Here is a 12,954-nt window from a genome sequence, read left to right as displayed (position 1 = left end):
TATCTACCTGGGCTGCGTGTTCAGAGAATTTGAATTTTGGGCTGCGTGTTCAACTTTCAGTTAATTTGTGGGCTGCGTGTTCACTATCTACCTGGGCTGCGTGTTCAGAAAATTTGAATTTTGGGCTGTGTGTTCAACTTTCAGTTTAATTGTGGGCTGCGTGTTCAGAGAATTTGAATTTTTGGGCTGCGTGTTCAACTTTCAGTTTAATTGTGGGCTGCGTGTTCACTATCTACCTGGGCTGTGTGTTCAGAAAAATTTGAAGTTTGGGCTGCGTGTTTAACTTCCATTTAAAGCGTGGGCTGTGTGTTCACTTTCGAATTCAGGCTGTGTGTTCGACAAATCAGTGTTTGAGCCATGTGTTTTAATGTGGGCTGTGTGTTCACAATTAATTAATGAACCGAGTGTTCGGAAATTTGAATGTTGAAACTACATGTTCGAAGATGTAAGGAAAGTACTATGTCACAAGCTGAATGTTTAAGCATGGCAAGGGTGCGAAATGTAAAATACAGAAGATGAGGTAAATACCTCTCGGGCCTCGTGGGAGAGATGCTGCTCCGGCTCTCTGAGAAGCAGATCCGCGGGTGCTCTCTCGTCAAAATTGGTAAAATGACGGAAAACGGCACGAGAGAGGACGTGCACTGCTGGACGGTACCTCTCGGGCATGAAAGGTCGAGTCCTCGGAGGTAGAGTCATGGGATCGAAGTCATCTCCAGCACCCGAAAAACCTCCACCGTGAGGAGAATTGCCTGCCATTTTCGAGAATCTGCAAAAGGGGAGCAAAAATGAGCAAAATGAGCAAAAATTGGCAAAAGTCAACAAAAGTCAACTCTCGGGAAATAAAAAGTCAACAGAAGTCAACTCCCGAGAAAATATTCTAAATATTAAGATGAACTTACCTCAAGTGGTGAAAATGCAAAAAGAAGCTCCGAAGCCGGAATTTAATCGCTCCAAAGTGTTTAAAACTAAGTGTTTTTACGAAAACAATTTGCGCGGGGCGTTAGAAAACGCGCGTAAAACTCAAAATTGGAGAGAAAAGTGTTGAAAGAGGCAAGAAATGAAGTGAGGTTCGGCTGCAATTTATAGGCCTCAAGCCTTGGGTGAAAAGGCATGCAAAAAGGAGGCAAAAAGACCGAAATGCCCTCGGAAAAAGGGCATGGCCGGCCGGCCCCTGTTTCTAGCTGGCCAGCCATCTGCTTTTTGCAGAAATGGCCGGCCAGCCATTAGCTTTTGTGGAAAACGGTTGGACACCCCCCCTTGGGAAGATAAACGGCCGGCCATCATCCCCACATGCTCACCTAGCTCTCTGCAAATTTTGAGGAAGATCGGAGTTCCCGGGACCTGAAAAAGTTCAAGAAACGTACACTTCCGGTCGCAAAATTGCTCCGTCGGGATTTCGGTTTCAAGTGCTGACATATGTCTCATCATCATTCATCGAAATCAAAGTGTATCCTTTTTTGAATGAGCTGTAACCTTTCAAAGAAGCAGATCGGAGGCCGTGATCGAGTTACCCTCGCAGAAACACGCATTTCCATACTCGTTGTTTCACGACGAATAACACTCTGATTCAGGCTCATTTTTGTACTTTCATGCACATAACTTGCATTCTCATGGGCATACTCACATTGTCATGTACATTTCTTGATATTGGCGTACCTCCGTATTTGAGCATGCGTTGTCACACATATTCCATTCTTGCATTGCGATGCATTCACTCACCAACACTGCGTGTGTCGAATTTTCGGAATCATATCAAATATGTGTTGTTAGCATATTGTACTTGTTGCAATTTCTCTCTTTTGCAGGCACGATATTGTATGTACGGTTCAATTGAGGCTGGTGCGACCAGACGAATCGCGCAGGTATCGTATCTTCTCCGTGTGAGACGTGGCGGGGATTGAATAATCCTCCGCATTCTTAACTGCATGAAATGTAGTTGTTGCTTTGCATTCTTGCTTAAAACTGTTGCATCTATTTGCGAATACTTGCTTCATTACAGCTTGCTGCATTTGCATAATCATTGGGTTACCTTCGGCTTCTTGCATATCATTTGCATTTTGCCCCCTGCCTGCGGGCACATCTCTGTCTATCCTGTATGTTTGTCTAAGTCTTCGACCTTGTCAAAAATGGGTCGTCTCTGGGCTTTGACATTCACTCCCGTCACTTGTGACTTCCGAGTTCTGTCAAAGAGGGGCAACTGTAGACACCCCATTTTTGACCGACCTTAAGACTCAGACGTCACCGATTGAGCGCTTGGTGATGTTGCATAATGTGCTTGTTCAGAAGTTTCAGAGTCGCGGCTACGAGCCCCGCCTCCGGGCTTCCGAACCCTTTTCTGTGCCTTGTCTCGGTTTGCGAACCAGACTCGGTTTTCTCTGTTTCTTTTCCTGAAGGGAGGGAGAGGTCTCGTAGACCATCTCTCAACGTCCGTAGGCTACATGTGGTGGCCGTAGGCCATTTTGCCCATTTCGGAGTCCGGTTCTCGGTTTTCGGAGCCGTCAGGCCGTGTGCCTCGGTTCGGGACCGCTTAACCATCTCCTATTGCTCTGATTTTTGGCATACATCTTATTTCATCCATTTTGAGGGACACTGGGGGCTGAGAAACCCACTTCGAGGTCGAATATCATTTTCGGTGCTTAACAGCCCATTTCCGGGACCCCGAACTGCGTGTTTTTGCTCCGGAACATTCGTTTTGCAACGGTTTTCGCTCATTTTTGGCAGGTACCTCTGTTTTATCACAGGGAAGGTCACTGAAGGGTGGGAGGCCAGCAATTGTTGCAGCAACCAGTTATTTCTCTTCCGGAGCCTCCCGGCGCCCGTTTTTCGCACTTCCGGGCTAATGTCGAATACCTTAGAGCTAGTGTTGCCAACTTTCAACCACATATCTGTGATCTACACATCTGGGAGGCCACTAAAAGTTGGTGGCCGGCCATTAAGGTCACCTGACCCTTTTGACCCCTTTCTTCCGGGCTAATGTTGAACCCCTTGGACCTTTTGTCTCGAACTTTGAACCACATATCTGTGATGTACACACCTGAGAGGCCCCTAAAAGTTCATGGCCGGCCAGTAAGTCAACTTGACCCTTTTGACCCCCTCTTTCCGAGCCATTGTTGAACCCCTTGGGCCCACTTTCTTGGAGTTTCAATTACATGGTTGTGTTGTACACACATAGGGCTACCTCCCCAATACCTGGCCGGCCAGAAAATATGGTTGACCCTTTTGACCCCTAGCCGGCCGGCTAGGGGGTGTGGCCGGCCGGCCACCTCCAGCAAAAGTGAGCGGCCGGCCGTGCTCTCCTCACTGTGCCCCTTCCAGCTGTGGGGCAATATCCCCCAGATATTTTCTGTATCCGGGGGATATTTTGGGAGAGAGTTTTCCTCTCCATTTGACCCCCCTTTTACACCCCTTTCTTGACCATATAACCAGCTGAGGGTCTTCTTCTTTAGGGTTAGAAAAATTCATCTCCAAGGCTCAACCAAAAACTCCATTGTTATAGCTCTCAAATCTTCAAAAAACCCTAACTTCTTAACCTTCATTTCTTCTACACCACCAAGCCCTACCACCACTATCTCATTTCCAGCAGCTAGGAGGGATTCTTGAAGGCTAAAGAGGCTGCAAATCAACCCAAGAAGCAACAAAAGCTTGGATCTTCAAGGGTAAGTTACACTTTGATCCTTTTGACCCTTTCCTTTGATCTATTTCTAAGCCTCATTTCTTTTTGGTTTCAAGCTTCGGCCCTAACTGAAAAGGGCCATATTTTGAGCTCATCTTCACTTCTCATCAAGGGCTCAACCCTGTTTGAGCCCTCCATAATACACTTGCTTCATTGACCATCTTGTATGTCACAATTTTGCATGCTATTTTTGACCTATGAGCAATTTATTTTCGAGCATGTTGTAAACTGATATGAGGCATATTTTGAGCCCCTCTTCAACATTGGAGAAGGGCTCAACATTGTTTGGTGTTTCCATATGTCACTTGTAGTTATATCCCCTATTTGGCCCAATTTTTGCATAAATTAGTAGCCCTCTTTACTTCTGTTTTTGGACCTTGGTCCGAACTGAAAGTGGCCTTGTTTTGGCCTATACTTCATGTTTCATTCACACTTTTTTTCTGTTTGGTGATTATTTTGTATACTTCATGTTTTAGCACCTTTTGAGCTTCATTTTACATCACATTTTTAGCATATTTGTATACTGATTTTGAGACTGCCATATACTGTAAATGTTCATATTTTTGGTCCATCTTCAGTGTTGTAGAAGGAAATTTTTCAGTTTGGGTTTTTCTTGTACCACTTGCTTCTTTACCCCTCTTTTGGCCCCTATTCTTGCATGCTATGTTTCCCTTATCTATGCTTGCTGTTTGGCCATGTTCATAACTGTGAAAGTGCATCTCTTGGGACTGTCTAGCTTCTGTCTTTGCATTGCATGTCCATATTGTGCATGTATGGCATGGCTATAGGCCATTTCGGGTGCTTAATGTTGCATTTCGGGACTTTTCCTTGCATTTCATGTCATTTCGCTTCATTTCGGGACTGTTTTCCCCCATATTTCGTTGCTGAAATTCCATTGGCATGCTTGCATATCATTTTGGCCATATTTCATCACATTTCATCATCGCCTCGGTTTGCGTGCCCGTGTGCACGCATTTCGAGGCACTTCATTTTTATCCGACGGCATCCGATGTGAGTGTGGCTGAGGCTCACTCATGTTGGTATAAGCCCATTTGTCATTTCCATGTCATTTATCATCGCCTCGGTTTGCGTGCCCGTGTGCACGCATTTCGAGGCACTTCATTTTTATCCGACGGCATCCGATGTGAGTGTGGCTGAGGCTCACTCATGTTGGTATAAACCCACTTGTCATTTCCATGCCATTTCATTGCATTTTATCACTGCCTCGGTTTGCGTGCCCGTGTGCACACATTTCGAGGCACTTCATTTTCTGCCATCGGCATCCGATGTGAGTGTGGCTGAGGCTCACTCATGTTGGTATAAGCCCATTTCTCATTATCATTGCATTCTGCCATCGCCTCGGTTTGCGTGCCCGTGTGCACGTACTTCGAGGCATCTCATTTTCATTGCATTTAGCATCGCCTCGGTTTGCGTGCCCGTGTGCACGTACTTCGAGGCATCTCATTTTCATCGCATTTATCATCGCCTCGGTTTGCGTGCCCGTGTGCACGTACTTCGAGGCATCTCATTTTCATCGCATTTGTCATCGCCCCAGTTTGCGTGCCCGCGTGCACGTACTTCGAGACATCCCATTTTTATTATATTTGTCATCGTCTCGGTTTGCGTGCCCGCGTGCACGCATTTCGAGGCATCTCATTTTCATTGCATCTATCATCGCCTCGGTTTGCGTGCCCATGTGCACGCATTTCGAGGCATCTCATTTTCAGCATTCCGTCATTTTCTCGGTTCGCGTGCTCGTGTACACGCATTTCGAGACATGTCATTCCATAGCATTATGTATGTTAGGGTTGTATATTAGTTACATTTCATGCATATCATGCATATTGCACTATGCTCGGAATAGGAGTTAGCCCGGGCACGGGAAACGAGGTACATTTCGTACTCCGAGTGACGGAATGTATCTCAATTCCCCAGTCACCGACACTCCGGATTATCCATGATGGAGTTGGGTTTTAGCTGTAGTTTCATGTGCATTCATCCTATATTGAGTTGTGCATTTCGACTCCTCGACCATCATGCCTCGGTATGCGTGATTGGTGGCACGAGGATCGAGACATGCATATATTTGTGCAAATACATTGCTATGCCCCTTTCCTGCTCTCTGTTGCAGCGAAATCAGGAATCAGCAATTTTTCTGGGCTCAGCACGCATTTCAAGAACTGGTGTAAACAGAGGCTAATTGGGGCATTCCGGTGGATTTCCGCGCAAGACAATCCGGACATGCATCATCCATCAGAAGCAAGACAGTCCCTGGCTTGCACGCCAGTTTATTTGCTTTCTAGTTAATTCATTAATTAATTAGAATTCTGTAATATTTTGGACTGTAATATTCTTTTTTTTGGGGACTGTAATATTTGGACTGTATTATTTATTCGGACCCTCCGAGTGAGGGCACAGCTGTAATAAGTGTGCGTGAGTGTGATGTATGTCTTCCAACCCCACGTCTTTCTCCCTTTTATTTATCCGCTTATGATGGTTAGATTAGGGCATGTTTAAATTAGCATACAGTATGACAGCATGTTTGCATTCATTCATCCGTATTGCATGCACCAGGCTCGGCACATCATACTAACTGCATTGTACTTTCAATTTCAAAGTTGAATACATGTTAGTTGTAGCATTTCATATGCCATCTTAGAATAGCCGAGCCTACTATAGTTGCATTTTGCATGTGTTGCATTAAGCATTTTTGTATACTTAGGATTCATGCATGATTTCTAATGTAATTCTTTGTTTTGGCTTGGAGTACCCGGTAAGTTTTATGCTTTAGCATCCTTGCATGCGTGTGAGTGTTGCCATGAATAGCATGCTTACCATGAGGCTATGTGCTTACCTGATATATCTGCCTGAATGCCTGTGGGTGAAGGTTGGGTTATCTGAATTGGAATGAATCATCAAAATGTTTCAAAGCCTACCTGCGGGTAGCAAACCATTTTCAAAAACAAACATAAAATGTTTTGTTCCAATTCGGGCGACCCGGTCTATATTTATATGCCGTGAGCATCACGTAGTAACCTAGGCTAATAAACCAAAATAAGAACTCGCAATGTTTTCAAAGATTGATATCATGGTTAGTAGAGGCCGGTCTATGACCGGGCGAGCGGGGGTGCTCACGAAGTGACCTTCCCCAATCGTACCCAAGTTCCCGAGCCGAGGCAACTTTGGTGACGACGGACACGTGGCCTTTTGGCACCGAGTCAGGGTTTCCTAAATTTCCCAAAATAAAATATTTAGGTGGCGACTCTGTATCTGGCAAAGCAGTCCATGTTTGGCACTTCTTTCAAAAATCTGTTTTTCTCAAAACGATTTGCCGGATTTGGACTCTTTGGTTCAGACTTAGAACCGTGACATTTTGAGAGTCCGAGCTGTAGTGACCCCAAATGAACAGAACGGGACCTAAACCCTCCCGGGGCGTTCGGGGGACGTCTACAGGGAAATACCAGGGGGTGCTCCAATAGTTGCTACAAGTTAGAAATAGAGAGAAAAAACGCTGCTCTTGTGAGAAATAGATAGAAGAGAAGCTCCAACCCTCTGATTTATAACTTAAAAAAAAAAAAAACACAAAAAAAAAAAAAATCCTTTGTTATAAAACCTTAGAAATTGGGTGAAGATATATATATATATATATATATATAGAGAGAGAGAGAGAGGGGCCAGAAATACCTGAGGAGGTGGGTGCTCGTGTGCGAAAGTGATGGATGGTGGCTATTAGGAGGGTCGCCTGGGATGGAGAGAGAGAAAGAGAGAGAGAGAGAGAAGATGGATGATGAGAGAGTGAAATGGGAGAGGACTGACAAAGTAGTCTAATATTTTAAGGGACAAAGTTTGATCAATGCCGACTAAATTTTTTTTAGTCACTGAAAATATTTTATAATCTCTCTAAAATATTTGAAATGTCCCCCTCCAAAAATTTTAGTTCTTTGGTGACTAAAATTCTTTTTTGTAGCTGAAAATAAACTTTTGGCGACCAAAATTTTGGTGGCCAAAGGTAAAAAATAATTTTTTATTTTCCATTCGGCGACTAAATGGTTTTAATAGCCAAAACTCAATATACGGTGACTAAAATTCTTTTTTGTCACTAAAAATAAACTATTGGCGACTAAAATTTTAGTTGCCAAAGGTAAAAAATAATTTTTTATTTTCCTTTTAGCGACTAAATGGTTTTAGTAGCCAAAACTCAATATACAGCGACTACAATTCTTTTTTGTTGTTGAAAATAAACTTTGGGCAGGTAAAAAATAATTTTTTTTCTTCCATTCGGTGACTAAATAGTTTTAGTAGCCGAAACTCAATATATGGCGACTAAAATTCTTTTTTGTCGCCAATTCTGTCATTTTTAGTGACTAAATTTTGTTTAAGTTGCCAATAACCAATATACCCCAACTAAAAACAAATTGTAGCTAAATATTTTACTTTTGCCGATTAAAAAAAATTTTGGTCGCCAATTCCACAACTTTTGGTAATTAAATTTTTTTTAGTCGCCAATTTTGGTCGCCAAAGGTACTTTTTGTTGTAGTGATACAATCAAAAAAAACATATTATAAAAAAATGTACTAATATCCAACATGCGAAACAAGCTAAGTTATAAACAAAGTTGCAACTAATATTTAGGCATAAACTCTAAGAAAAAATAAAAATAAATAAAATGAAGTTATTATAGACAATGCCTCTAAACTTCACAAAGTAAAAGCTGTTGCAAATTTCGCTTCTTCCATATTTTTTTAGATAAATTATGCAAATGGTTCTCATAGTTTACACGATATGTCAATTTAGTCTATATTATTTTAATTTACTCGATTTTGCTATTAATTTAATGGATTATGTCATATTGATCTAATAAATAATAGCTAGGGATAGTTATTTTAATCCGATCCGTAGGAGCCCACTCATACTCACCCAAATAGGACGAATTTTATCCACCTTGACACTTATGTAGCGCGGGGGCAGATATTACCTCCCCCGATCCAAACCCGATTTGATATAATTAATAATATATAAATAAATAATATATGTATATATATAATATAATTAGATATAACAAAAGAATATTAAAAGTCTATGGAACAAATTTTGTTAACTCAGTTAGAATGTCAACTCAAATTTTGCTTCTTGTGACATTTTCAAATTTTATTGCTGGTTTTGGGGTGGAAAGAACTTTTGATAATTTGGAGAATTTTAACTTCTGATTTGTTTCAATGTGCATAGTTAAAATAAAATGTAAGAATAAGACGCTATATAGTTTACAAGTCCTTTATACACTTTTGTAATACATCAATAAATTCTAAAATGTTTATCTTGCCCAAACACATTTTAAGAACAAGACTTCTAAGTGAATAAGTTTGGTCAACACTTTGTAATAGTGTTTAAACACTTTTTTTATTGGGTGAAAAAGTAAAATTAAAGAACAACACATTTTACCAAAACAATTTGACAATACATCAAAATTCAAAATTCACATGACAGGCTTGGTTTTGATTTTTTTACCCTAGAAATTCAAATTTCTATTTTACTGTTCCATTTCAAAAAAAAAAAAAATGCATCAACTATGCAGCATGTCAAAGTCACATGTATGGGGTGAATCAAAGACCAAAAATGATTGAGAGACTAAATATAGAGCATTAGGGAGAGTTTTAATGAGCTGGTCCTCTCATGATGTGATGGCTGAGTCTTTATTTGTTTTTTGTTTTTGTTCTTTTTTTTTTGAAATTTCCAACTCATTAAAGTGGATTAGTGCTTTATTTTTTAAAACTCTGAATCAGCTCTGAATCAAAGACATAGGATCATTCATTACGGTTGTTGGTATACGAAGTAGGATTTGGCACGCCGGAAAAATTGTTCTAAATAGATAGAAATATAGTGCTCTTTAGCATTTTTCGTTTAGAATAATAATATAGAACATTTGAAATAGAATCACATATCAGTAACATATCTTCCTTGGTTTGTTATATCGATTACAGATCAAATTAGATCGAAGAAGGACATTATTACCAACTTAAAACAGAACAAATAATAATAATAATAATAATCGTAAGAGAACAGTTGCAATGGTAGGTGACTATTCTTGATTGATTCTGTAATTGACTTCTCATATAACTTAAGCCATAGCGCCAAGACCTGCCTTAAAGCTTTTGAATGGTAGCAACATCAGTCTTGAAAGACTTGGCTAGAATTCCATCATCAATCCCGGTAGCGAACAAAGTTACCGGCGTAGACACAGTACCTGCATTTGCACTTCCGAATGCAGAGATAGCAGTGGCTTCGTTAGTGGCATCGGCATTGTATTGGTAGTGTACTAATCCTTTTGGAAACACAAACAAGTCTCCAACCTGAAGCGTCTGAGTGTAAAGTTTGTTAGTTGTGTCAACAAAACCAACTTCCATACTACCTTCCACTACGAAAAGAAGCTCCGCTGAGCGGGGATGGGTGTGCGGTGGGTTAACACTGCCAGCAGGGAACTGAAGAACTGCCATTGACACACGCTCTGGCCATTCAAAGCTGCGAACTCGGCCATGGTGGCTTTTGTGACCTTGAAGGTTGATGGGTTTGTCGAGTTAGCGGGAAGTCCACGCATTCCGGTGAAGGTGAAGAAGTTTCCATCAATTGGGATGTTGGATGTTAAAGGGACTATGAAGTCTGATAAGATATCTGGGTCACCGGCTTGGACAATATAAGAAGTGGCAATGACAGAGATAAGGAAAAACAGAACATGTTTGAACAAGGTTGAGGAGGCCTTTGATTGCAATAAAAGTAGTTTATGAAAGTGAGATTGTTTTTTTTTGGAGGATGATTAGATTTAGCTTGAGGATGATCAATTTATAAGGAATGATCCCAAATGAGACAAGTTGGTGATGAAGAGGTCCGGCGTGGGTTTGATGTTCACAATGATTGACCATTTCAATATCCACACCCATGTAAACATTTGATCATTTATTTGGTAGAAAATTTGATCATTTATTTGGTAGAAAATTTGAGACTTATAGCATTCAAAATAGAGTTACCAAGAAGAGACACTTGGTATCATGGATGGTGGTCAAAGATGCTTAAAAAATGATTAAAAGAGTTCTCAATTATTAGAACAATGGATTGACAGAGGTTTCCACATTTGCAATATAATTTTAATAATAATAATAATAAAGCTTGTCTTTAGATTAATCATTTTGTTCAAACTTATTAGGCAGGGAAACCAGCATTTGGATTTGGGGGGCCAAACTATGAGAATTAGATTTTCATCAACTATAGGGTCCTCTTGAGTTAATTTAATGTTTAAAATCATAAATTTAAATGGGCCTTTTATATTTTTAATATTGATTTAATTTTTTTATTTAAAATTTATTTTTCTTTTTGAATGAAGGGTGCTAGGGCACTCAAGCCTTACACATTTCCGCTTTTGATTTTAGATATGACTCCTCCAAATGGGATAATTATTTGGTAGTCTTAGAGTATCATGTGATATTATCTATGTAGTGTTCTAAACTATTCACGCAGTGAAAAATTTTACAGGTAAAACATTCTGGTTCATATTTAAATAGTTAAGAGACAAATGTTGACTTACTAGTGTGTTGCAATTTCTTTTTGATCAAAAACACCATGTTACCATATGATATTTTGATAGTATATAGTAATTTTTTCTGACAAATGCTATATTTGGACTAAATTTTACCATATCCAACCGAGCGTTACTATTCAAGATCAAAAAATTAGATCTATTTTTAAGTCCGGTGATGTGGCAATCAATTAAGGTATTAATGACAACTCTCCCTCTTATATATTTTCTAATTATTAAGCAATCATATCACTTACACATCATTAGATATAAAAAATAAACTTATACATCATTTCCCTATCCCATATGTCCATTGTTCCACTTAAAATTGATGCATGGCAATAGGACATCTTACATAATTAAGGCCTCGTTTGGCAAGTTAACATTTTAGTCAAAAAGTCAAAAAGTTATTCAAAAAGTCAAAAAGTCTATAACTTATACAAAAAAGTCAAAAATTTTATTTTCTCTTTATTTTTTACATATCTTTTCGTAAAAAATTAAAAAATCATTCACAATATACTAATATTTTTTATCTCATATTTTAATTAAAAAATTAAAAAATTACTAAAACAACTTTCAAACGAGACCTAAACCAATAAAGAACAATTAACCCACAATTGCAACAACAGAAGTCGCCACATTTGACCATTTCAACATTTTTCACTTTCTTGTAAACACAAGTAATAACAAAATCAAACAACAGCAATTACGAGGTTGGCTTGTAGTTTCCAATTTTTCTTGTCATCCACCTAGGCCTGCAAAACAAATCAACCCAAATCCTTACAAATATCTCACTCCTAACCCAAAATCCCAAGCACCACAATCAAGTACACCTATCGTAACGACACTACACACACCTTTAAACCTAATTAACATGGCATCAAGAGCTATTCTCCTCTTTGTAGCCTCATATGCCATTGTAACGCAATGGCAATGTCTGGAGATCCAGAAATAGTATCAGACTTCATAGCTCCACCAAATGTAACCAACATTACTGGAACCTTCACATTCACAGGCATTAGAGCACTCGTCGGAGCACCCATACCCACTACTTTTAAAGTTTCAAATACCAGCATGGCCGAGCTACCTGCTCTTAGCGGTCAGAGGATCTCTTGCGCTGTGCTTCAGTTCCCATTGGGCAAGGTCAACCCTCCTCACACTCACCCTCGCTCCGCTGTGTTAGTCTAGCAAAATAATAAAACTAAATAATTATCATGAATAATATAATAACAATGACAATAAACAATATGCATATATATAGACAAAATCAAGAGTACATAAACATAACTGTGAGACTTTGGGAGCTGCGTTGTCGCTGTCCTAAAATTGCTACTCCACTACTAATGAAGGTACAACCGAAGTGAAGCAGTTCCAAAATAAAACTCATGTTGGTCACAGCGTCCCTCATCTAGTATTCACAACTACTAAGAGGCTTGAACTAAGCCACCAACCAAACATGCCCAAAAAAATATAATATAAACATAAAATATAATAAACTTTCTCTAGAACCTCTCATCATTTTGAAAAATCTTAAAAAGTTCCCAAGATGGTGATTTGCAATTAGGATTCCATTTTAACAATGAATAATAATCACCAATCAAACACAAGTAGATCTAATTCAATTAACGAGAATTGAAATATACTACAAAACAAACATCGACAAATCAACACAACGATATATAACGTGAAAAAAAATTCACAATCGAAGTTGTCACGA

The 12,954-nt window shown here is 39.6% G+C and overlaps 1 pseudogene; it reads right to left on the bottom strand.

The window, feature by feature from the left end:
- Positions 1–9,813: 9,813 nt before the first annotated feature.
- LOC114312724 (germin-like protein 9-3) lies at positions 9,814–12,155 on the bottom strand (annotated as a pseudogene).
- Positions 12,156–12,954: the final 799 nt, after the last annotated feature.

The sequence above is a fragment of the Camellia sinensis genome, chromosome 14 (assembly GCF_055761805.1).
Source record: "Camellia sinensis isolate YWXY chromosome 14, ASM5576180v1, whole genome shotgun sequence".
NCBI classification, from domain to species: Eukaryota; Viridiplantae; Streptophyta; class Magnoliopsida; order Ericales; family Theaceae; genus Camellia; species Camellia sinensis.
This window is presented reverse-complemented; position numbering and strand designations above follow the sequence as displayed.